Source organism: Mesoplodon mirus (genome assembly GCF_964341445.2).
Source record: "Mesoplodon mirus genome assembly, chromosome: 4".
NCBI lineage: Eukaryota > Metazoa > Chordata > Mammalia > Artiodactyla > Ziphiidae > Mesoplodon > Mesoplodon mirus.
The window spans coordinates 155,817,921-155,844,391 of NC_138979.1; the positions used below are offsets into that span (position 1 = coordinate 155,817,921).

A 26,471-nucleotide genomic window follows, 5' to 3' on the forward strand; every position below is an offset into this window, starting at 1 on the left:
ATTAGTGCCTTATAAAAGAGGCCCAAGAGGACTTCCCAGTGATTAAGACTGCATCCTTCCAATGCAGGGGATGCAGGTTCAATCCCTGGTTGGGGAACTCAGATCCCACATGGTGTGTGGTGTGGCAAAAAAAAAAAAAAGAAAGCCCAAGAGAGCTCCCTACCCTTGGTTAAGTGAGGACACAGTGAAAAGACAGCTGTCTATAAACCAGGAAGTAGGCACTCACCAGACAATAAATCTGTCAGCATGTAGATCATGGACTGTGAGAAATAAATTTCTGTTGTTTATAAGCTACCCAGTCAATGGTATTTTGTTATTACAGTCCAAAGGGACTAAGACAGAGTGAAGTACTAAAAAGTTGACTGGAAATTATTTATGCATAGATGGGGCTTGTTGACTGGGCCTTAAATGTAGGGTGATTGCTTATGGATGTAGACAGTTTATTATGGGATCCCTCAAATGATATATCTTTCCATTCTAATCTAATTTCTATCCTCTAAAATTATACTGATATTTGTTTGACTGCTATTATCGCCTCTCCTGTTCTTTTTCTTCTTTGGGCTTATAAACTTTTCACTCCTTTATTTTCATTAAAAAAAAAAAACCCAAAGAACCCCCCCCCAAAAAAGACCCATCACTTTTTATTGATGTATGTATGCATTCAGAAAACCAACATAAATATGTAACCTGAACACACATGTAAACCAGCACTCAGATTAAGAAACAGAACATTATTAGCACTTCAAGAACCTCCCCATGTTCTCTTCCAGAGTCACTACCCCACTAAGAGTAATCACTACATTTGTTACCCAACCAAACTTGGGTCCGCTCACCTGCGCGTAGTAAAGCCAATCGGCTGACACTGGATTGTAGTGTAGGAAAGTGCAGCATTTATTGCAAGACACCAAGCAAGGGTCCAGGCAGCTAGGGCTCAAAAGATCTGAACTTCCCGATGGCTTTCAGGGAAAGGTTTTTAAAGACAGCGTGTGGGAAAGGGGTTGTGGGTGTGAGTGATCAGCTCGTGGCCATTCTTCAGATGGGTTGGTGATGCGGTACTAATACTACTACTGTCTCGTGAAGTTATGAATATTAAATGAGACACAATATGTAAAACGTTTTGCAAAGTTCCTAGCACACTGTGATCACAGTCATCAAATGGCAGCTATTATTATCCCTTATATTGTTTATGCACGTCTCATTTCTCCTATTTTACACATTCTATGACAAAGCAACAGCACATAGCACACATTAGCTGCCTCACAAATAACAGTTGCTGATAAAGACTGGGTGAATGAAAGTTTTTAAATATAAATGGAAGGTATTGTGGTTATTATAAAAGATGGCATAAATTATTATAATGGCTATAGTATAAAATGCGCTGCTAATGAGGAATACATTATTTAAACAAGTGTCTCTTCTATTTACCTTCATCATTTAACAGTTAAGAGTATCTATGCAGTGGAGAAACACTACTGGAGCTAATTAGTAAGGACAGTTAGATGTCCCAGATTGCATTTGTAAGGGTTCCAGAGGCTTCTTTCTTTAAAACCAAAACAAACAAAAATATCACCCGGAAACAAAAACAAAAACACCACTTATCTGAAAAGATGTTAAGGCTTTCCAATTTTAACAAATCTTTTGTTCAGCAGTGGAGAAACTCGGGAGGCACCACCTGCCCCCAGCTGCTTCCGTACAAGATGGCGTCGTCCATTTGTACACCCCGACTGGGGTTGTCCCTTCAGCCAGTCACAGGACCGGAAGTGGTTTCGGTCCTAGTGGATCCGGGTGGGTGCGCGAGGGTGGCCACAGAGGTTCCAGTTCTTCAACGTTAGGCGCCGCAGGTGTTCCGTTGGGGTCCAGGGCCGCAGGTAAGCGAGGATCAGCGGCGGGGGAGGCTCTTCTCCAGACTTGTGCGAGTGGCGGAGGGGGTTTCCAGCGCGGATTGCGGAGAGGGCTCAGGAAGCTGGCGATGTCACCGTGTGCGGGGGCGACTGCTTGCGGGGACCTCGTTTTCCCCAAGCGACTTAGCCCTGCCCCTCTCCCCGCCCCGCTTGCCCGTGGCGGGGGCGGTTAAGCACCCAGGTGCACTCCGAGGGCTCTCACCTCGGTCCACGGCCTCCCATGCCCTTCCCTGGCCGCCTCCTCGGACCCCCTTTTGCTCTCTATAGGAGTACATACCAAACCTTCGTGGCTTCTTTTTTTTTTAATTTAATTTATTTTTTATACAGCAGGTTCTTATGTTATCCGTTTTATACATATTAGTGCATATATGTCAATCCCAATCTCCCAATTCATCCCACCACCACCCCACAACCACCCGCCCCTCGCCTTCGTGGCTTCTTGACCCAATTAGCTAAAACGGAAGCACCGCTCGCAGCATCTGGCAACTCCTTGGGCGCTGCGTGTTGCCCGCGTGCACAGTTACAGTTTGGTCCCCTCCATTCGTCCCCCGCCCCCATTGTTACCACCTCTTTCCTCCCAGACCACACCCGCTGCTCCGGGCCTTGCTGGGAGCCACCTCTTTCCCTTTTCGCATCCCTGGAATAGATCAGAACCAGAACGTTAATGATTATTTATTACAAAATTGATATCTGCTCGTTTAAATATAAACGAAACCCAAACCTTTATAAACTTTTAGTATATTACTGGACGCAAACTCCCTTAGATACCCATTCCTTGAAAACACTATACCGTATTTTTTTAGTTTCATTGCAAGGGTAGAAGGAACAGCACTGAAAGGTTTTGTTAATATCAAAGTTACGAGGTACGAGAGAAAAGAGGTTTAAGAGGGGGAAGGAATTATAAATTTTGGTCAAGTTGAGTTTGTTTTAAAAAATGTATTCTTCTGTATTTATTTTGGTTGTAGTCCATGCATACAATCATATCAAAAATTTAAACAAAATAGATCCTCTTTGACCTATCTCTTTACATCTCCATCTTTTCTTCTTTAATCTCTTGACCCCAGGTAAAAACTGTTATCAGTTTGGGGTGTTTTTTCTATTTCTTTGTCTTTACATTTATTGATATGTGTTTGTACATATAAGTATGTAAGGTTTTGTGTTAAACTTTTACAAATGTGCCATAGTGTACCTCTTCAACAACTAGACTTTTTATGCTTAAAAATGGGTCTTGGAACGTTTTCTTTGTCAATACGTAGACATTTAGCATATTCGTTCTACCTGCTCTGTAAATTCCAGAGTGTGTTAAGATCCCATTGTATGTGAGATACCATAGGTTGCTTACAGTTTTTCACCATTAGGCACGGTGTCGCAGAGAATATCCTTCCACCTGCATCTGTGTGCTTGAGTGAGCATTTGTCAAGGATAGAAACCTGCAGGTGGAATTAGTGGGTAGGAGGGTGTGGACGTTTAATGCCAAACTGCCCAACAGTGTATAATCATACCTATTTCCCCAGCTCTTTTAAACATTTGATGATATCAATCTTTTTTACTTTTGCCAATCTGATGGGTGGAAAATGACTCTAACTTGGTGTTTTAATTTGTATTTCTCTAGTCATTGGCGAGATTGAGCATCTTTTCATGATTGTTGGCTGTTTGTATTACCTCTTTTGAGAAATGTCTCATTTCTATTGGGTTGTCTTTTATATATGGTAGTGTTTTATATATTCAGGATATTAATCTTTTATCATTCATATATGTTTGAAATATTTATTCCCAACATACTGCATTTTAAAGTTGTTACTTATCTTTTAACCATATGGCATCTTTGTAGAACAAAAGTTGTACATTTTATGTTTAAATGTATCAGTCTTTTACTATGTGTATTGTGTATTTTGTGGCTTTCATTCCTTATCCCAGTGGTTCTCAAATGGGAGCTATTTTGCTTTCTAGGAGCAACTTGGCAATGTCACGAGACATTTTTTTGGTTGTCATCTAGTGGGTAGAAGCCAGGGATGATGTTAAACATCCTACAATGCACAGAAAAGCCCCTACAACAAAGAATTTTTCTGGCCTAAAATGTCAGTAGTGCTGAGGTTGAAAAACCCTGTTCTACCTTGAAGCAGAGTTTTCTCTTATGAGTATGTTTTCTCCTGTAAGTTGTTATATGGTAGAGTTTTTCTCTAATTCCTGTGTGTGTGTGTGTGTGTGTGTGTGAGAGAGAGAGAGAGAGAGAGAGAAAATGGTATGTGCATTACTCTTTCCAAACAATGTCACTCTGAATATCAGTCCATTCTTGACCCACTAATCTAAAATGCCGCATTTATCATGTACTAATTTCTCACCCACATAGTGTCTGTTTCTGGACTCTGTTCTGTTCTATGTCCTAATTTTCTATTTTGCTGGACCAATACCGTAACATTCTATATCAAATATATATTATACTTTGATATCTAGTAGTGTAAATAGTCCTCATGATTATTTTTATTGTTATTTTATTGGACGTCATATACTTTATCAGCTCACATACTCATTATTTAATCAGTGTTTTGGTGGTAGTCTTACAATTTATTTTCCAGATTAATTTAATTTAATTTATTTATTTATTTTATTTTATTTTATTTTTTTGCAGTACACGGGTCTCTCACTGTTGTGGCCTCTCCCGTTGCGGAGCACAGGCTCCGGACGCGCAGGCTCAGCGGCCATGGCTCACGGGCCTAGCCGCTCCGCGGCATGTGGGATCTTCCTGGACCGGGGCATGAACCCGTGTCCCCTGCGTCAGCAGGTGGACTCTCAACAACTGCGCCACCAGGGAAGCCCCCAGATTAATTTTAGAATCAGCTTGTCAAGTAGTTTTTTTGTTTTGTTTTTTATTGTTTTGTTTTGGCTGCATTGGGTCTTCATTGCTGTGTGCGGGCTTTCTCTAGTTGTGGCGAGCAGGGGCTACTCTTCGTTGTGGTGCTCGGGCTTCTCATTGCAGTGGCTTCTCTTGCAGAGCACAGGCTCTAGGCACGGGGACTTCAGTAGTTATGGCACGCAGGCTCGGTAGTTGTGGCACACGGGCTCAGTAGTTGTGACTCGCGGGCTCTAGAGTGCAGGCTCAGTAGTTGTGGCGCATGGGCTTAGTTGCTCCGCGGCACATGGGATCTTCCTGGACCAGGGATCAAACCCGTGTCTCCTGCACTGGCAGGTGGATTCTTAACCACTGCACCACCAGGGAAGTCCTCAAGTAGTTTTTTTTAAAGTGGCTTTATTGAGATGTAATTCACATAATTTGTTGTTTAAAGTGTACAATTCAGTGATTTTTAGTATATTCACAATTATGCAGCCATCACTACAACCTAATTTTAGAACATTTTTATCATCCCCCGAAGAATCCCATACCTATTAGCAGTCACTCCCCTTCCCATTCCCCAACACCCTAGCCCTAGAGAGCTACTAATCTTTCTGCCTTTATAGATCTAAATATTTTGTATAAATGGAATCATACAATTTGTGGTATTTTGTGATTGGCTTCTTTCACTTAGCATAATGTTTTCAAGGTTCACCCATGGTGTAGCATGTGTCAGTACTCATTCCTTTATATTGGTGAGGAAAATTGTATCATATGGTGTATTTGTTTCCTAGGGATACGGTACTGAAGTAACGCAAACTGGGTGGCTTAAAATAACAAATGTATTCTCTCACAGCCCTGAAGGCTATAAAGTCCAAAATCAAGGGGTCAGCAGGACTGTGCTCTCTCTGAGGGCTCTAGGGGAGGATCCTTTCTTGCCTCTTTCTAGCTTCTGGGGGTTGCCAGCAATCCTTGGCATTCTTTGGCATTCCTTGGCTGCAGCTGTGTAACTACAACTTCTGCCTCTGTTGTCTTCACATGGCCTTCATCCCAGAGTGTCTGTCTTCACATCGTAATTCTCTCTGTGCAAGTCTGTCTCTGCGTCTCTTCTCCCCTTCACGTAGGACACCAGTTATATTGAATTAAGGGCTCACTCTACTCCAGCAGGACCTCATTTTAACTTAATTAGGTATGCAAAGGCCTTTTCCAAATAAAGTCACATTTGTAGGTAATGGGGGTGAGGACTTTAACATATCTTCTGGGGGAACACAATTCAACACATAACATTATGGATATGCTACATTTTATTTATCCATTCATGAGCTGATGGACATTTGGTTTGTTTCCATTTTTTGGCTCTTAGGAATAATGGTGCTATGAACTATTGGGTGGACATGTGTTTTCATTCCTCTTGGATTTATACTTAGGAGTGGAATTGCTAGGTCATATGGCAACTCTATGTTTAATCATTTGAGGAACTCCCAGCTTATTTTCCAAAGCAGCTGTACTATTTTCTGTCAACATCAGCAATGTATGAGAGTTCTAATTTCTCCATATTATTGCCAGCACTTATTAGCTGTCTTTTTAATTAGAGCCATCCTCATGGGTATGAAGTAGTATCTCATTGTGGTTTTGATTTGCATTTCCCTAATACCTAATGATGTTGAGCATCTTTTCATGTGCTTATTGGCCATTTGTATATCTTCTTTGAAGAAATGTCTATTCAGATTCTTGCCTGTTTTAAATTGGTTTCTTTGTCTTTTTATTATTGAGTTATGAGTTTTTAAAATTTTATTTTATTAAAAAAAATTGGGGGGGCCGTGTTGGATCTTCTTTGCTGCCCACGGGCTTTCTCTAGTTGCAGTGAGCAAGGGCTACTCTCTGTTGTGGTGCGTGGGCTTCTCATTGCGGTGGCTTCTCTTGTTACAGAGCACGGGCTCTAGGCATGTGGGCTTCAGTAGTTGCAGCATGCAGCTCAGTAGTTGCAGCACGTGGGCTCAGTAGTAGCGGCATGTGGACTCTAGAGCGCAGGCTCGGTAGTTGTGGCGCATGGGCTTAGTTGTCCCACGGCATGTGGGATCTTTCCGGACCAGGGATTCTCGTGTCCCTGCATTAGCAGACAGATTCTTAACCATTGCGTCAACAGAGAAGTCCCATAAGAGTTTTTTATATAGTCCAGATACATGCCCTTACGAGATCTATGACTAGCAAATATTTTCTCCTATCCCATGGGTTTTTCACTTTTTTGATGGTCAGTTCATTTTTTTGTTTCTTTGTTTTTTTGTTTTTATTTCCATTACTCTAGGAGGGGGATCAAAAAAGATCTTGCTGTGATTTATGTCAAAGAGTATTCTTCCTATGTTTTCCTCTAAGAGGTTGATAGTGTCCCATCTTACATTTAGGTCTCTAATCCATTTTGACTTTATTTTTGTGTATGGTGTTAGGGAGTGTTCTAATTTCATTGTTTTACATGTAGCTGTCCAGTTTTCCCAGCACCACTTATTGAAGAGACTGTCTTTTCTCCAGTGTGTATCCTTGCTTCCTTTGTCATAGATTCGTTGACCATAGGTGCGTAGGCTTTTCTCTGGGCTTTCTATCCTGTTCCATTGATCTATATTTCTGTTTTTGCGCCAGTACCATATTGTCTTGATTACTGTAGCTTTGTAGTATAGTCTGAAGTCAGGGAGTCTGATTCCTCCAGCTCCGTTTTTTTCCCTCAAGACTGCTTTGGTTATTTGGGGTGTTTTGTTTCCTCATACAAATTTTAAGATTTTTTGTTCTAGTTCTGTAAAAAATGCCATTGGTAATTTGATAAGGATTGCATTGAATCTGTAGATTGCTTTGGGTAGTATAGTCATTTCCACAATATTGATTCTTCCAATCCAAGAACATGGTATATCTCTCCATCTGTTGGTATCATCTTTAATTTCTTTCATCAGTGTCTTATAGTTTTCTGCATACAGGTCTTTTGTCTCCCTAGGTAGATTTATTCCTAGGTATTTTATTCTTTTTGTTGCAATGGTAAATGGGAGTGTTTCCTTAATTTCTCTTTCAGATTTTTCGTTGTTAGTGTATAGGAATGCAAACGATTTCTGTGCATTAATTTTGTATCCTGCAACTTTACCAGATTCATTGATTACCTCTAGTACTTTTCTGGTGGCATCTTTAGGATTCTCTGTGTACAGTATCATGTCATCTGCCAACAGTCACAGGTTTACTTCTTCTTTTCCAATTTGTATTCCTTTTATTTCCTTTTCTTCTCTGATTGCTGTGCCTAGGACTTCCAAAACTATGTTGAATAATAGTAGTGATAGTGGACATCCTTGTCTTGTTCCTGATCTTAGAGGAAATGCTTTCAGGTTTTCACCATTAAGAATTATGTTTGCTGTGGGTTTGTCGTATATGGCCTTTATTATGTTGAGGTAGGTTCCTTCTATGCCCACTTTCTGGAGAGTTTTTATCATAAATTGTGTTGAATTTTGTCAAAAGCTTTTTCTGCATCTATTGAGTTAATCATATGGTTTTTCTTCTTCAATTTGTTAATATGGTGTATCACATGGATTGATTTGTGTATATTGAAGAATCCTTGCATCCCTGGGATAAATCCCACTTGATCATGGTGTATGATCCTTTTAATGTGTTGTTGGATTCTGTTTGCTAGTATTTTCTTGAGGATTTTTGCATCTGTATTCATGAGTGGTATTGGTCTCTGATTGTCTTTTTCTGTAGGAGCTTTGTCTGGTTTTGGTATCAGGGTGATGGTGGCCTCATAGAATGAGTTTGGGAGTGTTCCTTCCTCTGCAATTTTTTGGAAGAGTTTGAGAAGGATTGGTGTTAGCTCTTCTCTAAATGTTTGATAGAATTCACCTGTGAAGGCATCTGGTCCTGGACTTTTTTTGGTTGGCAGATTTTAAATCACAGTTTCAATTTCATTACTTGTGATTGGTCTGTTCAAATTTTGTATTCCTTCCTGGTTCAGTCTTGGAAGGTTATACCTTTCTAAGAATTTGTCCATTTCTTCCAGGTTGTCCATTTTATTGGCATAGAGTTGCTTGTAGTTGTCTCTTAGGATGCTTTGTGTTTCTGCGGTGTCTGTTGTAACTTCTCCTATTTCATTTCTAATTTTCTTGATTAGAGTCCTCTCCCTCTTTTCTTTGATGGTTGTGGCTAATGGTTTATCAATTTCGTTTATCTTCTCGGAGAACCAGCTTTTAGTTTTATTGATCTTTGCCATTGTTTTCTTGATTTCTATTTCATTTATTTCTGCTCTGATCTTTATGATTTCTTTCCTTCTGCTAACTTTGGGTTTTGTTTGTTCTTCTTTCTCTAGTTCCTTTAGGTGTAAGGTTAGATTGTTTATTTGAGATTTTTCTTGTTTCTTGAGGTAGGCTTGTACTGCTATAAACTTCTCTCTTAGAACTGCTTTTGCTGCATCCCATAGGTTGTGGATCATCGTGTTTTTGTTGTCATTGGTCTCTAGGTATTTTTTGATTTCCTCTTTGATTTCTTCAGTGATCTCTTGGTTATTTAGTAATGTATTGTTTAGCCTCCATGTGTTTGTGTTTTTTACGTTCTTTTCCCCTGTATTTGATTTCTAATCTCATAGCGTTGTGGTCAGAAAAGATGCTTGATATGATTTCATTTTGTTAAATTTACTGAGGCTTGATTTGTGACCCAAGATGTGATCTATCCTGGAGAATGTTCTGTGCGCACTTGAGAAGAAAGTGTAATCTGCTGTTTTTGGATGGAATGTGCTATAACTGTCAATTAAATCTATCTGATCTATTGTGTCATTTAAAGCTTGTGTTTCCTTATTAATTTTCTGTTTGGATGATCTGTCCATTGGTGTAAGTGAGGTGTTAAAGTCCCCCACTATTATTGTGTTACTGTCAATTTCCTCTTTTATAGCTGTTAGCAGTTGCCTTATGTATTGAGGTGCTCGTATGTTGGGTGCATATAGATTTATAATTGTTATATCTTCTTCTTGGATTGATCCCTTGATCATTATGTAGTGTCCTTCCTTGTCTCTTGTAACAAGGAAGTCTTTATTTTAAAGTCTGTTTTACCTGATATGAGTATTGCTACTCCAGGTTTCTTTTGATTTCCATTTGCATGGAATATCTTTTTCCATCTCCTCACTTTCAGTCTGTATGTGTTCCTAGGTCTGAAGTGGGTCTCTCGTGGACAGCATATAGATGGGTGTTGTTTTTGTATCCATTCAGCGAGCCTGTGTCTTTTGGTTGGAGCATTTAATCCATTCACGTTTAAGGTAATTATCGATATTATGTTCCTATTACCGTTTTCTTAATTGTTATGGGTTGGTTTTTGTAGGTCCTTTTCTTCTCTTGTGTTTCCCACTTAGAGAAGTTCCTTTAACATTTGTTGTAGAGCTGGTTTGGTGGTGCTGAATTCTCTTAGCCTTTGCTTGTCTGTGAAACTTTTGATTTCTCTGTCGTATCTGAATGAGATCCTTGCTGGGTAGAGTAATCTTGGTTGTAGGTTCTTTCCTTTCATCACTTTAAATATGTCATGCCACTGCCTTCTGGCTTGTAGAGTTCCTGCTGAGAAATCAGCTGTTAACCTTATGGGAGTTCCCTTGTATGTTATTTGTCATTTTTCCCTTGCTGCTTTCAATAATTTTTCTTTGTGTTTAATTTTTGTCAGTTTGATTAGTATGTGTCTCAGCATGTTTCTCCTTGGGTTTATCCTGCCTGGGCCTCTCTGCACTTCCTGGACTTGTGTGGCTATTTCCTTTCCCAAGTTAGGGAAATTTTTTTTTTTTTTTTTTTTTTTGCAGTACGTGGGCCTCTCACTGTTGTGGCCTCTCCCGTTGCGGAGCACAGGCTCCGGACTCACAGGCTCAGCGGACATGGCTCATAGGCCCAGCTGCTCCACGGCATGTGGTCTCTTCCCGGACAGGGGCACAAACCCATGTTCCCTGCATTGGCAGGCGGACTCTCAACCACTGTGCCACCAGGGAAGCCCCTAGGGAACTTTTTGACTATAATCTCTTCAAATATTTTCTCGGGTCCTTTCTCTCTCTCTTCTCCTTCTGGGACCCCTATAATGTGAATGTTGTTGCGTTTAATGTTGTCCCAGAGGTCTCTTAGGCTGTCTTCATTTCTTTTCATTCTTTTTTCTTTATTCTGTTCTGTGGCAGTGTATTCCCCCATTCTCTCTTCCAGGTCACTTATCCGTTCTTCTGCCTCAGTTATTCTGCTACTGATTCCTTCTAGTGTAGTTTTCATTTCAGTTATTGTATTGTTCATCTCTGTTTATTTGTTCTTTAATTCTTCTAGGTCTTTGTTAAACATTTCTTGCATCTTCTTGATATTTTCTCCATTCTTTTTCCGAGGTCCTGGATCATCTTCACTATCATTATTCTGAATTCTTTTTTTGGAGGGTTGCCTATCTCCACTTCATTTAGTTGTTTTTCTGGGGTTTTGTCTTGTTCCTTCATCTGGTACATAGCCCTCTGCCTTTTCATCTTGTCTGTCTTTCTGTGATGTGGTTTTTGTTCCACAGGCTGCAGGATTGTAGTTCTTGCTTCTGCTGTCTGTCAGTTCATTTTTTTAAACTTTTTTAAAAAATTAAGTTAGTATTTAATTTACTACATTATTTTGAGTATTTCTGTAAAACAATCTCTTGTTTATTAAAGAAAAATAGGGTAATTATAGTACTTTCTGTAGAGGGTTGTTGAAAAGATTAAATGAGTAATGTATATATGAGTATACATGAGTATGCATGTAAAGAGCCTGGCACATGATATGTGCTCTGTAAGTGACAGCTGCTATAATATATCTCTGCTCTTCAGGTCTTCTTCTATATCTTCAGTAAAGCTTTCTGTTTTTCTTCATATTGATCTTGCACATTTCTTGTTGAGTTTACACCTAGGTTTGTTTGTGTGTACATGTGGTTGTTGTTTAAATACATGTGGCTTGTGGGACTTCCCTCGTTGGACAGTGGTTACGACTCTGTGCTCCCAACGCAGGGGGCCTGGATTCGATTCCTGGTCAGGGAACTAGATCCCACATGCATGCTGCAAATAAGAGTTTGTAACTAAGTAGTGCTTGAGCTGCAACTAAGGACCCTGCATGCCGCAGGTAAGACCTGGAGCAACTAACTAACTAACTAAATAAATAAAACAAAAAACATGTGGCTTGTAGTTTTAAAACAGCTTATATTGCTATGGGATTTTCTTCATATTGTTATAATGGGTATGGAAAGCTATTGATTTTATATTCATCAAACTTTCAAAATTTTAAGTTGTAAAAGTTGTGACTTGTTTATTAATCCAGGTGATTCCAATGCCACCGTTCTGTTAGGAACTGTTCTTTTCCATTCTGCCTTCTTCTGCCCTGATTTGGATCTTCTTTCCCTCTTGGCTGTGCTATTATGAGTTTTCTAACGGGTCTCCCTGCCTCTAGCCTTGCCCTCCTGCAGTCCAGCACCCACACTGCCACCATGGTGTTCTTTGAAATAGGAGCCTGAACTTGTCACTTCCCTTATAAGTCTGTTATTGGCTCTCCATTACCTATAAGGTGTTATCTTTCAGGGTAATAGAAGGCTCCTCACAACTTGACCTGTATCTACTCCTTCTAGCATCATCCCTCTGTGTTTCCTTACTTGCACATTGTGCTCTAGCACAGTGCTATCCAGTAGAAATATAATGTGAGCCCCATAAATAATTTAAAGCTTTCTAGTAGCCACATTAAAAGTATACAAAGAAACAGGTGAATTTAATTTTAACAGGTTTTATTTAACCTAGTATATCCAAAATATTATTTCAACATAAGATGTAAGAAATCGGGAATTCCCTGGCAGTCCAGTGGTTAGGACTCTGCGCATCCAGTGCAGGGGGCACAGGTTTGATCCCTGGTCAGGGAATTAAGGTCCTGCAAGCCACGTGGCACGGCAAAAAAAAAAAAAAGATATAAAAAATCAATATGGAATTAATAGAGATAGAAAGTATAATAGAGGTTACCAAGAGTTGGGGGAGGGAGGAATGAAAAGTTATTGTTTAATGAGTACAGAGTTTGTTTGGGATGATGAAGTAGTTCTAGAAATGGATAGTGGTGATGGTTGCACAACCTTGTGAATGCAGTTATGCCACTGAATGTTACACTTAAAAGTGATTAAAATGGTAAATTTTGTGTTATGTTATGTTTTACTACAATAAAAAAGTTCACCTTAAAATATCAATATAGAGATTATCAGTAAGATATTTTTTACTTTTTTAAAGAGTAATTCTTCAAAATTCGGTATTTTACACTTACAGTATGTGTTAAATTTGCTTGTACTCTTTCACCAGTACCACGATGCTTCATGCCTTTTGTATCCTTGCATGTGCTGTTCCCTCTGCCTTGTGCACCTGGAGAATGTTTGCTCTTTTTTTTTTTTTTTTTTGCGGTACCCAGGCCTCTCACTGTTGTGGCCTCTCCCGTTGCGGAGCACAGGCTCCGGACGCGCAGGCTCAGTGGCCATGGCTCACGGGCCCAGCTGCTCCGCGGCATGTGGGATCTTCCCGGACCGGGGCACGAACCCGTGTCCCCTGCATCGGCAGGCGGACTCTCAACCACTGCGCCACCAGGGAAGCCCTGTTTGCTCATTTTTTAACACCAGTACCAGTCTCAGTGTTCATCCCTCTCAGCGAGTGTTTCTCTTAATAATCCCCTTACTCTTTCCTCTTTGCCATCCCTGTACTCGTGTGTGCTTCTGTTGGTGTTTCCTCACCAAATTGCAGCTTGTTCAATACATGCATTTCTCCTTTTCTGAATCCTGCATTTTTGAAAGCAGCTTGTGCCATTTAACTCTTTTTACCCAAAGTCTAGCACAATGTCTGGTTTATTGAAAGTGCTATTTACATGTTTGCTGAATGAATCCCTTGGCTGGGAAAAAACCCACACAAAATCTCTCCATATAAAAATGAATTAGTAAGTTTTTTGAATGTTGCCAACAGTTCCCTCATATGGAGGTACCCCACTTGCTTCTTCAATTTCCCTGTGAGGTCTTTCTTTTTCTCAGGCCACACGTGATAAAGAATAAGTAGGAACCTGATAGCCTGGAAATTCTAGATCTGAGGGAGCCCTTTTCAATGGAAGCAAATCAATAATACTCTGTTTTTTCAACTTTTCTACTGTAACATAACCTCATTTTAGTGTTATTAAACATGGAGATAGTTTGAAATACAAAAATAAATTTGAAAAATGAATTAATAAAAACATGTTAGATGCTGTTATTTTCTTTGAAAACAGAAATTCACTTTTCTATACAAAAACATGTTTAAGTTGGGAGGGAAGGCACAATCAAGATGAAAATTGGTCTCAACGGGTAAAATGTTTGGCTGAAACAGACAAGAGGAAATTTAGAAGAAAGAAATGTAAAATTTTGGATTTAAGTGCAAAGTATAAATTACAAGTATATAAAATGGGGAACTCAATATGGTTTCAGTGAATTTTAATTTACTGCAAACTCTATGAGGGTCGTCAGTGTGATTCTGCTATTCAAAAACCTATCATTTCATCCATCATTAATAAAATATAGGGTCCAGACCCTGGGAAGTAATAGTACCAATGTAGTCCACATCAATTAGAACATGTCTCAAGTTTTGAATACAGACCTGGGTGCCATATTTAAGAGATACCTTGACAAGCTTGGAGCCATTCAGAAAGATCTAGCCATAATGGCAAGTGGTCTATAAACTAGGTCACGGGAAGCTGATTGGGTTAAGTAGAATGTACTAAGGGGAGTCATAAGAGCTATCTTCACATATTTCACAAGCTCTAAGGAGGGAGTAAACACTTGTCATGTCAGAGGCCAGACTGAACATCAAAGAGAGCAGTTTCTATGTAGGGAACTTTCACAGAATGCAAGGACTTTTCAACAAAAACTGCCTCTTAAGGTAATGAACTCTGTTCCTGGACGTATTCAGGTAGAGATAAGGTCATGATCTGTCAGGATTAACGTGGAAAGAAATCTTGAATTGTGTGGGAGCTGAATTTGGCTTCTAAATTTTAACTCTATGATTCTTTGTTTTCCTTTAATAGTTCTGTGGTTTATAGAACCTCAGTAGTAGTCATAGCTAACATTTATTGAACCCTAATGTGCTAGCCAATATGCTGAGTGTTTTGATCATCTTACTTAAGTCTCACAATAATCCTACATGGTAGGTACTATCCTTCCCATTTTACTGAGGAGCAAACTGAGGCTTAGAGAAGTTCAGTAATTTGCCCAAGTTTGTATAGCTAGCAATTGGCAGAGGCTGGATTTGAACTCAGGATATTTGACTCTAAGTCTCATGTTGTTATCCTCTACTTGATGCTATGCTCTAAACATTTTAACATATTTGTTTAATTCATTAAATTGAGATTTATTTCAGGAATATAATCATATGTCTTAAATGTTAAGTGGGATATTTACTTTGCCTATCTCTAAAAAGCACCACGAGGGCTTCCCTGGTGGCGCAGTGGTTGGGAGTCCGCCTGCCGATGCAGGGGACACGGGTTCGTGCCCCGGTCCGGGAAGATCCCACATGCCGCAGAGTGGCCAGGCCCGTGAGCCATGGCCGCTGAGCCTGCGTGTCCAGAGCCTGTGCTCCGCAACGGGAGAGGCCACAACAGTGAGAGGCCTGCGTACAGCAAAAAAAAAAAAAAAAAAAGCACCACGAAAAAAACTTATTTTTTTCTAATTATGAATATATACATACTTGTATAGAATTTGAAAAATCCAAACTATTTATAACCCTACTACCCTTAGGTAACCATTGTTATCGGTTTGATGTTGTTGTTTTATACAATTTTTTTAAAAAGAATGGCAGATCCTTTCAGTCACTGAAGATAGTGAAGCACTGAAAGTTTTGGATCCCCAAGCAAGTCCTTAGCAAGGTGTTTTAGTCCGTTTGGGCTGCTGTAATAGAATACCACAGACTGGGTGGTTTATAGACAGCAGTTCTCACAGTTCTGGAGGCTAGAAGTCTGAGATCAGATTGCCAGCATGGTTGAGTCCTGATGAGAGTTCTCTTCTGGGCTGCAGACTGCCAACAACATCTTATTGTATCCTTTTATGGCAGAGGTCAGAGAGAAGCAAGGTCTCTTGTGACTTTTTAAGGGCACTAATCCCATTCACGAGGGTGCCACCCTTTTGACCTCATCTGATCCTAATTACCTTCCAAAGGCCCCACTTTCTAATACCCAAAATTGGGGGTTGAGATTTCCACATGAATTTCAGAGGGACACAAACATTCAGTCTATAACACAAGATTTGATTTTTCTCACTCCTAACCCAGTATTGAACCATACTGCTTCTTTATAGTATAAAGGTTCAATAAGGGGAAAAAAATTTTGTTTCACATGAATAAATGGATTTTTGTAATTTTGATAATTGAATTAGAAATATTTATCATAGGACTTCCCTGGTGGTGCAGTGGTTAAGAATCCGCCTGCCAGTGCAGGGGATACGGGTTTGAGCCCTGGTCCGGGAAGATCTCACATGCCACGGAGCAACTAAGCCCATGTGCCACAACTATTGAGCCTGTGCTCTAGAGCCTGCGAGCCACAACTATTGAGCCTGCAAGCCACAACTACTGAAGCCCACATGCCTAGAGCCTGTGCTCCGCAACAAGAGAAGCCACTGCAATGAGAAACCTGTGAACCACAATGAAGAGTAGCCCCCACTCACCACAACTAGAGAAGGCCCGCACGCAGTAACGAAGACCCAATGCAGCCAAAAATAAATAAATAAATTCATTCATTCATTTATTTAAAAAAGAAATATTTATCATAAAATGTTAACATATAATACCTTGAATTGAGTTTTATTCATTCAATAAATATTTATTGCTATCAGTTCTGTGCTACTTGCTGGAGATATTTATATATAAATGAAGAAACCAGTTAAGGTCCCTATACATGCTAGAGATATTTATATATAAATGAAGAAGCAGTTAAGGTCCCTATTTTCATGAGGTTTACATTCTAGTGGGAAAGATAGACAATGAATGAACCAGCAGTCATTAATTCTTTAGTTGGGCCAACAGGAGAAAAATCAGAAATATCCCTGAATTTTGACAATTGCATACACTTGTGTAACCCAAGCCTCCATCAAGACATGAAACTTTACCACAGTTCCAGAAAGTTCCTTCATGCCTGAAATGCTCTTCCTTAGAATTTGTCGTATCTGGCTTTTTTTGTCATTTGGTGTTCAGCTTAAATGTCTATTCCCTGTACCCACGTCTCCCAGAGGCAACTATTGTTCATATTTTTTTCTACTATAGATTAGTTTTAGCTGTTCTAGAACTTTATATAAATAGAATTATACAGTATCTCTTTTGTATCTGGCTTCTTTCACTCGGTCTAATGTTATTTGAGATTCATCCAGATTGCATGTATCAGTAATAAATTCCTTTTTATTGCTGGTTAGCATTCCATGTAGATATACCACTAGGGCTGTTTCCAGTTTGGGGCTGTTATGAATACAGCTGTAATGAATATTCTTGTACAAGTCTTTTTATGGATATATTTAATTTCTCCAACTTGGGACTCAGAGAACTGTACCAAATCTGACCTCCTTCATCTTCCAAATCTTCATTATGTGGATATTGAGTTTCTCAATCCATCCTCTGTGTCTCTGTTCTTATATTTTCTACCTCTTTATCTCTGTGATGCGTTCTGGGTGACTTCCTCAGATTTATCCTCAATTCAGTAACTTTTTCTCTCTCTCTGTATGTCTGATCCGCTGTTTAACCTGTCTATTGAGTTTTTAAAAATTTTTAACAGATATTTTTCATATCTAGAAATTCTACTTTTTGTTGCCTCCTGTTCATGTTTGGGATTTTATTTTCCTGAATTTCCCTGGTGGTTACTTTGAAGTCTCTTTCAGATCTCAGTTATAGATATTTTTTGGCTGGCTCTGTGAGCTATTACTATTGATTTTAGGGTTTTGGGTTTTGTTTTGTTTTCATTCGTTTGTGAGCACTCTTCTAGGGAGTGATCGTCTGTGGGAGTCCTGCATGTTTCCTGCATGATAAAACAGTTTTACTATTGCATGGTAAAACAGTCCTATGATCAGCTCTGCCTGGTTCCAACAGAACTGACCAATTCTAAGCATTTTAGTTTTAGTTTCTTGGCTGAGGGTTTCCTTTTTCAAGGATAATGTGAACTTGGGTCCTTTATCTGTCCAGAGTGCAGGTTTGAGGGGCTGTCCTTTCATGAGGGACTCTGTTTGTATTCTTTTTTTTTAATTGAATGAAAGATTCTTTATATTCTATAATACTTTACAGTTTTCAAAAGTTTCACACACATGATTTCATATAATCCCAAAATAACCCCCTTTTTTCCTCCTACCCCTATATTGCCCCTCCCCCTTCCCTCTCCCCACTGGTAACCACTAGTTTGTTCTCTGTGAGTCTGCTTCTTTCTGTTATATTCACTAGTTTGTTGTATTTTTTAGATTCCACATGTTGGTGATATTATACAGTATTTGTCTTTCTCTGTCTGACTTATTTCACTTTGTGTAATGCTGTCTAAGTTCATCCATGTTGCTGCAATGGTAAATTTTCATTCTTTTTTTATGGCTGAGTAGTATTCCTTTGTATATACTGTATCTTCTTTTTAAGAAAATTATTGAAGTATAGTTGATTTACAATGTTGTGTTAGTTTCAGGGGTACAGCAAAGTGATTCAAATATATACATCCTTTTTCAGATTCTTTTCCCTTATAGGTTATTACAAAATATTGTGTATATTTTGAGTACTGGGCTATACAGTAGGTCCTTGTTGGTTATCTATTTTATATATAGTAATGTGTATATGTTAATCCCAAACTCCTATTTTATCCCTCCCCCGCTTCCCCTTTGGTAATCATAAGTTTGTTTTCTATGTCTGTGGGTCTGTTTTTGTTTTGTAAATAAGTTCATTTGTGTCATTTTTTTTAGATATCACATTTAGGGGATATCATATGATATTTGTCTTTGTCTGACTTACTTCACTTAGTATGAATCTCTAGGTCCATCCATGTTGCTGCAAATGGCATTATTTCATTCTTTTTTATGGCTAAGTAATACTCCATTGTGTATATGTACCACATCTTCTTTATCCATTCATCTGTTGATGGACATTTAGGTTGCTTCCATGTCTTGGCTATTGTAAATAGTGCTGCAGTGAACATTGGGGTGCATGTATCTTTTCAAATTAGTGTTTTTGTTTTTGGGGGGTATATACCAAGGAGTGGAATTGCTGGGTCATATGGTAGTTCTATTTTCAGTTTTTTGAGAAACCTCCATAATGTTTTCCACAGTGGCTGCACCAATTTACCTTCCCACCAACAGTGTACAAGGGTTCCCTTTTCTCCGCATCCTTGCCAACATTTGTTGTTTGTGGGTTTTTTTGATGATAGTCATTCTGACAGGTGTGAGAATGTGGTTTTGATTGGCACTTCCCTGATGATTAACGATGTTGAGCATCTTTCACGTGCCTGCTGGCCATCTGCATCTCCTCTTTGGAAAAATGGCTATTCAGTTCTTCTGCCCACTTTTTAATTGGGTTGTTTGTTTTGTTTTGTTTTTTGATGTTGAGTTGTATGAGCTGTTTATATATATTGGATATTAATCCCTTATTGGTCATATCATTTGCAAATATTTTCTCCCATTCAATAGATTGTCTTTTCATTTTGTCAGTGGTTTCCTTTGCTGTGCAAAAGCTTTTTGTTTTTGGCTGTGTTGGATCTTTGTTGCTGTGCACAAGCTTTCTCTAGTTGCGGCGAGAGGGGGCTACTCTTTGTTGTGGTGCACAGGCTTATCATTGCAGTGGCTTCTCTTGTTGAGGGGCATGGGCTCTATGTGCGCAGGGTTCAGTAATTGCAGCACACGGGCTCAGTAGTTGCGGCACACAGGACCTAGAGCACGCGGGCTTCAGTAGTTGTGGCACGTGGGCTCTAGGGCACCTGGGCTTCAGTAGTTGTGGCGTGAGGGCTCAGTAGTTGTGGCGCACGGGCTTAGTTGCTCTGCAGCATGTGGGATCTTCCCGGACCGAACCCATGTCCCCTGCATTGGCAGGCAGATTCTTAACCACTGCACCAACAGGGAAGTCCCTTTTTTTTCTTTTTTAAAAAAATTTTAAAAAATATATTTTTAAACAATAATGTTTTCTTTTTTTTTCTGTGCAAAAGCTTTTACATTTAACTAAATCCTATTAGTTTATTTCTTCTTTTATTTGCTTTAGGAGATGGATCCAAAAAAATATTGCACTTTATGTCAAAGAGTGTTCTGCTTTTGTTTTCTTCCAGGAGTTTTATAGTATCTAGTCTTACATTTAGGTCTTTAATCCATTTTGAGTTTATTTTTGTATGTGATATTAGAGAGTGTTCTAATTTCATTCTTTTACATGTAGCTGTCCAGTTTTCTTAGCACCACCTATTGAAGAGGCTGTCTTTTCTCCATTGTATATTCTTGCCTCCTTTGTCATAGATTATGTAATCAGAGGTGCATGGGTTTATCTCTGGACTTTCTTTCCTGTTCCATAGATTTATATTTCTGTTTTTTGTGCCAGTACCATACTGTTTTGATTACTCTAGCTTTGTAGTATAGCCTGAAGTTAGGGAGCCTGATTCCTCCAGCTCCATTTTTCTTTCTCAAGATTGCTTTGGCTAGTCAGGATCTTTTGTGTTTACAAATTGTAAAATTTTTTGTTCTAAATCTGTGAAGAAATACCATTGGTATTTTGGTAGGGATTGCATTCAATCTGTAGATTGCCTTGGGTAGTAAGGTCATTTTCACATTAATTCTTCCAATCCAAGAACACTATGTATCTTTCCATATGTTTGTATCATCTTCAGTTTCTTTCATCAGCATCTTATAGTTTTCCAAGTACAAGTCTTTTACCTCCTTAGGTAGGTTTATTCCTAGGGAATTTATTCTTTTTGATGTGATGGTAAATGGGATTATTTCCTTAATTTCTCTTTCTGATAGTTTGTTGTCATTGTATAGAAATGCATCAGTTTTCTTTATATTAATTTTGTATCCTGCAACTTTACCCAGTTCATTGATGGGTTCTAGTAGTTTTCTGGTGGCATCTTTAGGATATTATCATGTCATCTGCAAACAGTGACTGTTTTCTTCTTCCTTTCCAATCTGGATTCCTTTTATTTTTTTTTCTTCTCTGATTGCTGTGGCTAGGACTTCCAAAACTATGTTGAATAAAAGTGGTGAGAATGGGCGTCCTTGTCTTGTTCCTGGTCTTAGAGGAAATGTTTTCAGCCTCCACCATTGAGTATGATGTTAGCTGTAGGTTTGTCATTTATGGCCTTTGTTATGTTGAGGCATGTTCCATCTATTTCTCTGTATGTTTTTAAAGAATGTATACTCTCAAAATGCTGGGTGCAGAATTCTTTTTTTTTTTTTTTTTTTTTGGCGGTACACGGGTCTGTCACTGTTGTGGCCTCTCCCGTTGTGGCGCACAGGCTCTGGACGTGCAGGCTCAGCAGCCATGGCTCACGGGCCCAGCCGCTCCACGGCATGTGGGATCTTCCCGGACCGGGGCCCGAACCCGTGTCCACTGCATCGGCAGGTGGACTCTCAACCACTGCGCCACCAGGGAAGCCCTGGGTTCAGAATTCTATACATGTTCCTTAGAAAATGCTAATTAATGATGTTGGAGACACGCCTGCAATAACTGGTGATTCTTGGATGTCTTTTCATATTTAAGAGTGCTATAGGCTGAATGTTTTGTGTCCCCTCAAAATTCATATGTTGAAAATTAACCCCAATTGGGGGAGGCTTTGAGAAGTGATTAGATCATGAGGGTGGAGCCCTCATGAGTGGGATTAGTGCCGCTCCCTTCTGGCCTGCAGAGTTTCTGCAGAAAATAAGCTGATAGCCTTGTATATTATTTGTTGCTTTTCCCTTGCTCCTTTTAATATTCTCTATCTTTAGTTTTTGTCATTTTGATTACAGTGTGTCTTGGTGTGTTCCTCTTTGGGTTAATCCTGTATGGAACTCTGTGCTTCCTGGACTTATATGTCTGTTTCCTTTCCCAGGTTAGGAAAGTTTTCAGCTATTATGTCTTCAAATATTTTCTCAGGCTCTTTCTCTTTCTGTTATTCTTCTGGGATCCCTATAATGTGAATATTAGTGGGCTCGATGTTATCCCAGAAGTCTCTTAAACAGTTCTCATTTCTTTTCAGTCTTTTTTTTTCTGTTCAGTGGCAGTGATTTCCACTACTTTGTCCTCCAGGTCACTGATCCATTCCTTTGTATCATTTAGCCTACTCTTTATTCCTTCTAGTGTATTTTTCATTTCAGTCGTTGTATTCTTCATCTCTGTTTGGTTGTTCTTTATAATTTCTAATTCTCGGTTAAAAACTTCTAACTTCTCACTTTGTGCATCCATTTTCCTCCTGAGTTCTTTGATCATCTTTGCAATCGTTACTCTGAACTCTTTCTCTGGTAGATAGCTTATCTTCACTTAGTTCTTCTTCTGGGGTTTGTCTTGCTCCTTCATCTGGAACATGTTCCTCTGCTGCCTCATTTTGTCTAAGTTGCTATTTGTATTTTTATGTATGTGGTAGATTAGTTACATTTCTTGACCTTGAAGAAGTGTCCTTCTGTAGGAGATGTCCTATGTGTCCCAGCAGTGCGCTCCTGTCTCATCACCCAAGCTATATGCTCTAGGGGTTCCCCTTAAGAGGGCTGGGTGGGTCCTTCTGTTGTGATGGGCTGACTGTGTGGGTGGTCTGGTAAGCCTGGTTGGTCCCCAGTCTGGTTGGTTGCCAGGTCCTGCCTTGTATGGATGCTGCTGGGTGCTGTTAAGAGGGCCTGGTAACAAGGTGACTGGCTTCAGAACCCTAGGGAGTCCTGGGGCTAGTGCTGGCTCCACTGGTGGGTAGAGTCAGGGTCCAGAGGACTTTGGGGCTGTTGCCTGCCCACTGGTGAGTGAAGCCAGGCCCTGAGGTTACTGTTGGACTACTGGCAGGCAGAGCCAGTTCCTGGAGTCTGGCTGCAGGGTCCAGGGATCCCAGAGCTTGTTTTAGATCATTGGTTGGGGGAGAGGTGGCGATTCCTGACACAGTTGGTATGGGGTCTGAGGTGTCCCGAAGCTTGCGTTGGCCTGCTAGCGCACAGGGCCAGGGCCCAGCTGGTCCCAGGGTAGGGTCTAGCCTGCTGTGGGCAGGCTAGGTCCACAGGCTGTGGGATTGTGGTTTTCTTGTGTCTGGTGTCTGTCCCCTGGTGGCTGAGGCTGGTCTAGAGGCTAGTGCAGGCTTCCTGGAGGGCAGGGCCAATGTCTGCCCACTGGTGGGTGGAGCTGGGTTTTGGCCCTCTGGTGGGCAAGGCCCTGTCTGGAGGAGTGTCTAGAGGAGGCTGTGGGCTCAGGAGGACTTTAGGAAGCCTGTCTGCTTATGGGTGGGGCTGTGTCCCCACTCAGTTAGTTGTTTGGCCTGCAGCATCCCAGCACTGGTGCCTACAGACTATTGGATGGGGCTAGGTCTTGGCTCTAATGGCTAGAAGGAGGAGCCCAAGACCACGCCCACCAGCACTGGCTTCCAAATGTGACCGAGCTGCCAAATGTAGCTGTTGTCAGCTGCAGCCGGCTCCCCACCTCTCCAAGGCTAGCAGGTAAGTTTGACTCAGACTCCTATCAAGTTACTGCTTTTGCCCTGAGTCCCGGTGCATGTAAGAGCTTGTGTGTGCCCTTTAAGAATGAAGTTGTATTTCCCACAGTCCTTCCTGAAATTAAGCCTGGCTGGCCTTCAAAGCCAAATGATCTGGGGCCTAGTCTTCCTGGTGCAGAACCCCTAGGCTGGGGAGCCTAACGTGGGGCTCAGAACTCTCATTTCTGTGGGAGAACTTCTGCACTATAACTTTTTTTTTTTTTTGACCACGTGGCTTGTAGAATCTTAGTTCTGTGACCAGGAATTGAACCCACACCCTTAGCAGTGAAAGCACGAAGTCCTAACCACTGGACCACCAGGGAATTCCCACGTCTGCACTATAATTATTCTCCAGTTTGTGTGTTGCCCACCTGGGAGTATGGGACTTGATTATATCATGTCCCCTCCTACTCATCTTGTGGTTCCTTCTTTGTGTCTTTAGTTGTAGACGATCTTTTCTGGGAGGTTTTGGTCTTTTTCATAGATGGTTGTTCTGCAGATAGTTGTGGTTTTGGTGTGCTTGTGAGAGGAAGTGAGCTCAGGGTCTTTCTACTTCACCACTTTGGCCGATCTTCAAGGGACTGTGCTCATATTCTCAGCCTCGGGCAGGTGTCTTGCCTGGGCCATAGTAGGTGAACACTTACAGGTTCTTGTTCACGGACAAGGCAACACTCTCCTGCATCTCCACTGTGCCCTGGGCCTGTGGCCTAGACTTCTGTCCCTGGGCTGGTGATATTCTCCAGCACTGGGGCTGGTATGAGTTCTGGTCTCTGCCCAGCTTTATCTCCTACCCGCTGTGGGTTCCCTTCTTCCATTTCTGACACTTGATGATTTCCCTTTCTTCTTTTTAAGTTTAACTGTGTATTAAACTTTAATTTCTTTTTAAAAAATATTTGTTTATTTATTTATTTATTTAGTTGTGTTTGGTCTTAGTTGTGTCCTGTGGGCTCTTTAGTTGTGGCAGGCAGGCTCCTTACTTGCAGCCTGCCGGCTCCTTAGTTGTGGCATGTGAACTCAGTTGCAGCAAGCAGGTGGAATCTAGTTCCCTGACCAGGGATCGAGCCTGGGCCCCCTGCATTGGGAGCATGGAGTCTTAACCACTGTGCCACCAGACAAGCCCCTTATTATCTTTTTAATGTTTTCTCCAACATTTGTATTGTTTAGAGTTAGAAAGGGAAGGGTTTTTATGTCTTCTCAGAGTATTTTAACTAGAAATCTCTCTATGCAAGTTCTTTAATCTCATTAAGTCTCAGTTTCCTCTTCAATAAAAGTGCTGGAGAAAGTACATATGAATACTTAAGCATAGTTTCTGCAAAAAAGTAAATATTTTAAAAACAACATAGCCATTTTATTGTTTTCATTAGTACTGTAATAATTGTTGTGATTCCATTTTTCCTCTCCATTGCTGAATGTCTCTGTAGGCATAATTATAGCCCGGGGTTGTTGTAAATATTAAATTATCTTTAAAAATTTGTTGTTGACGCTTTTAAAAATTGATAAAAGTAGTACACATTGGGAATTCCCTGGTAGTCTAGTGGTTAGGATCCCGGGCTTTCACCACTGTGACCCGGCTTCAATCCCTGGTCAGGGAACTAAGATCCCACATGCCCCACAGCATATCCAAAAAAAAATGGAATTCCCATTGAATGGGAAACCCTCAGCCATAGCGAAGTGTAGGCAGGGTCTAATAGGTCACTGTGTCTTTGGGCAGTATAGATTTTAGGTCAGAGCCTACAGATGGGTAACCCAGAGCCCAAAATGTTTTTATTTGGCTGGCACAATGTTTCAAAAACTCTAAATTTGTTGCTAACACTTAAAAATGGTGATATTTCACATAAAATTCAGATATCTAACTTTTCTTGAGTAATCAGGATAATCAGGATAATCTGACCACACTGGGCCTTCTTCACAAACAGGATCAACAGCTTGTGCTGAATGGTTGCTCTCCCATATTTTCTCTGCATTATTGAGGCCAAAGGCCACTTACCATTTATTGTTACACATTTACTGTTGTTTTTTAACATCGTACAGAAAGAGTTGTATATGCCTATTTTTCTGTCGAAAATAGGAAAACAAGAGATAGATGGAGAAAAACCACATTGTAAGCACTGATGAAAAAATTAATCCGTTGGTCTAAGAAAGAAATGGAAGATTTTATTTGAGCCAAATTTGAGGATTATAACCCAGGAAGAGCATCTCAGAAAGCTCTGAGACCTGTTCCACCCCTTAGAAGTCAAGGCGCAGTTATATAAGTTTTTTGAGACAGAGGCTGTACATCAAATGCTGTATTATTGGCAGTTTACATAATCCAGATCTAAGTGCCATGTGACCCCTTATGAGATCAAGAAGGAATGGCATCTTTAAGGAGTTGTCTTATTGATGCTAGAATATTACTCTTTGTGGTTGAGCAGGTATTTCTGTCAGTGGGGAAGGTTAGGTTAATGCATAATGTAGATACACAGTGCACAGTGGGAGGAGAGAGGAGACTAAAGGATAGAAAAAAAATTTTTGTTTAAATTTTTCTTGTCTTGCCATAAAATATGAGTTTTATTTCACGTACAAAATATGGAAAAGAGGCTATTTTGTGATAGAAAGGAAAACAGTTCCTACATATTTAATAGGATGTCTGTGTCAGTTTTCTCTTGCACTTGGCTTGCTTCACTTATTTGTGTTATCCTGTTTGGACCCTGTGGACATTTCAATTTGCATCCTCCTCCTGAACATCCTGGCTCTCTAAGTTCTGTTTTTTTCTTTTTCTTTTCTAGTCCTGTCTTCCCTTTTGTACTGTCCTAGCTTACCCTCAATAACTGAGTGTGTTTCCACAGAGAACTACTGAGACCTCTGGAGCAACGGAAAATCCATGTGTACTCAAGCCTGTTTGCTCCATCCCTCACCAGCCACGCCTCCTAGAAAAGTAAAAGTCCCCCTACCACTTGCTGATGATTAGATTTTTTAAAATTTTTATTTATTTATTTTTGGCTGTGTTGGGTCTTCGTTGCTGCGCACGGGCTTTCTCTAGTTGTGGCGAGCAGGGGCTACTCTTCGTTGCGGTGTGAAGGCTTCTCACTGTGGTGGCTTCTCTTGTGGAGCACGGGCTCTAGG

The 26,471-nt window shown here is 40.3% G+C and overlaps 1 protein-coding gene across 2 annotated transcripts in view; it reads left to right on the forward strand.

Annotated features, from left to right (window-relative positions):
• The window catches only part of EXD2 (exonuclease 3'-5' domain containing 2), a 96,831-nt gene that overhangs the window by 32,832 nt on the left and 37,528 nt on the right, over positions 1 to 26,471 (forward strand). Inside the window, exon 1 of one of the 2 annotated variants that reach the window (XM_082617464.1) lies at positions 1,780 to 1,868. The exons of the other annotated variant lie outside the window; for it this stretch is intronic. The gene's annotated coding sequence lies outside the window, so the exon portion shown is untranslated. Of the gene's footprint in view, positions 1 to 1,779; positions 1,869 to 26,471 lie in introns of those variants that run through there. 2 annotated transcript variants of the gene reach the window in all.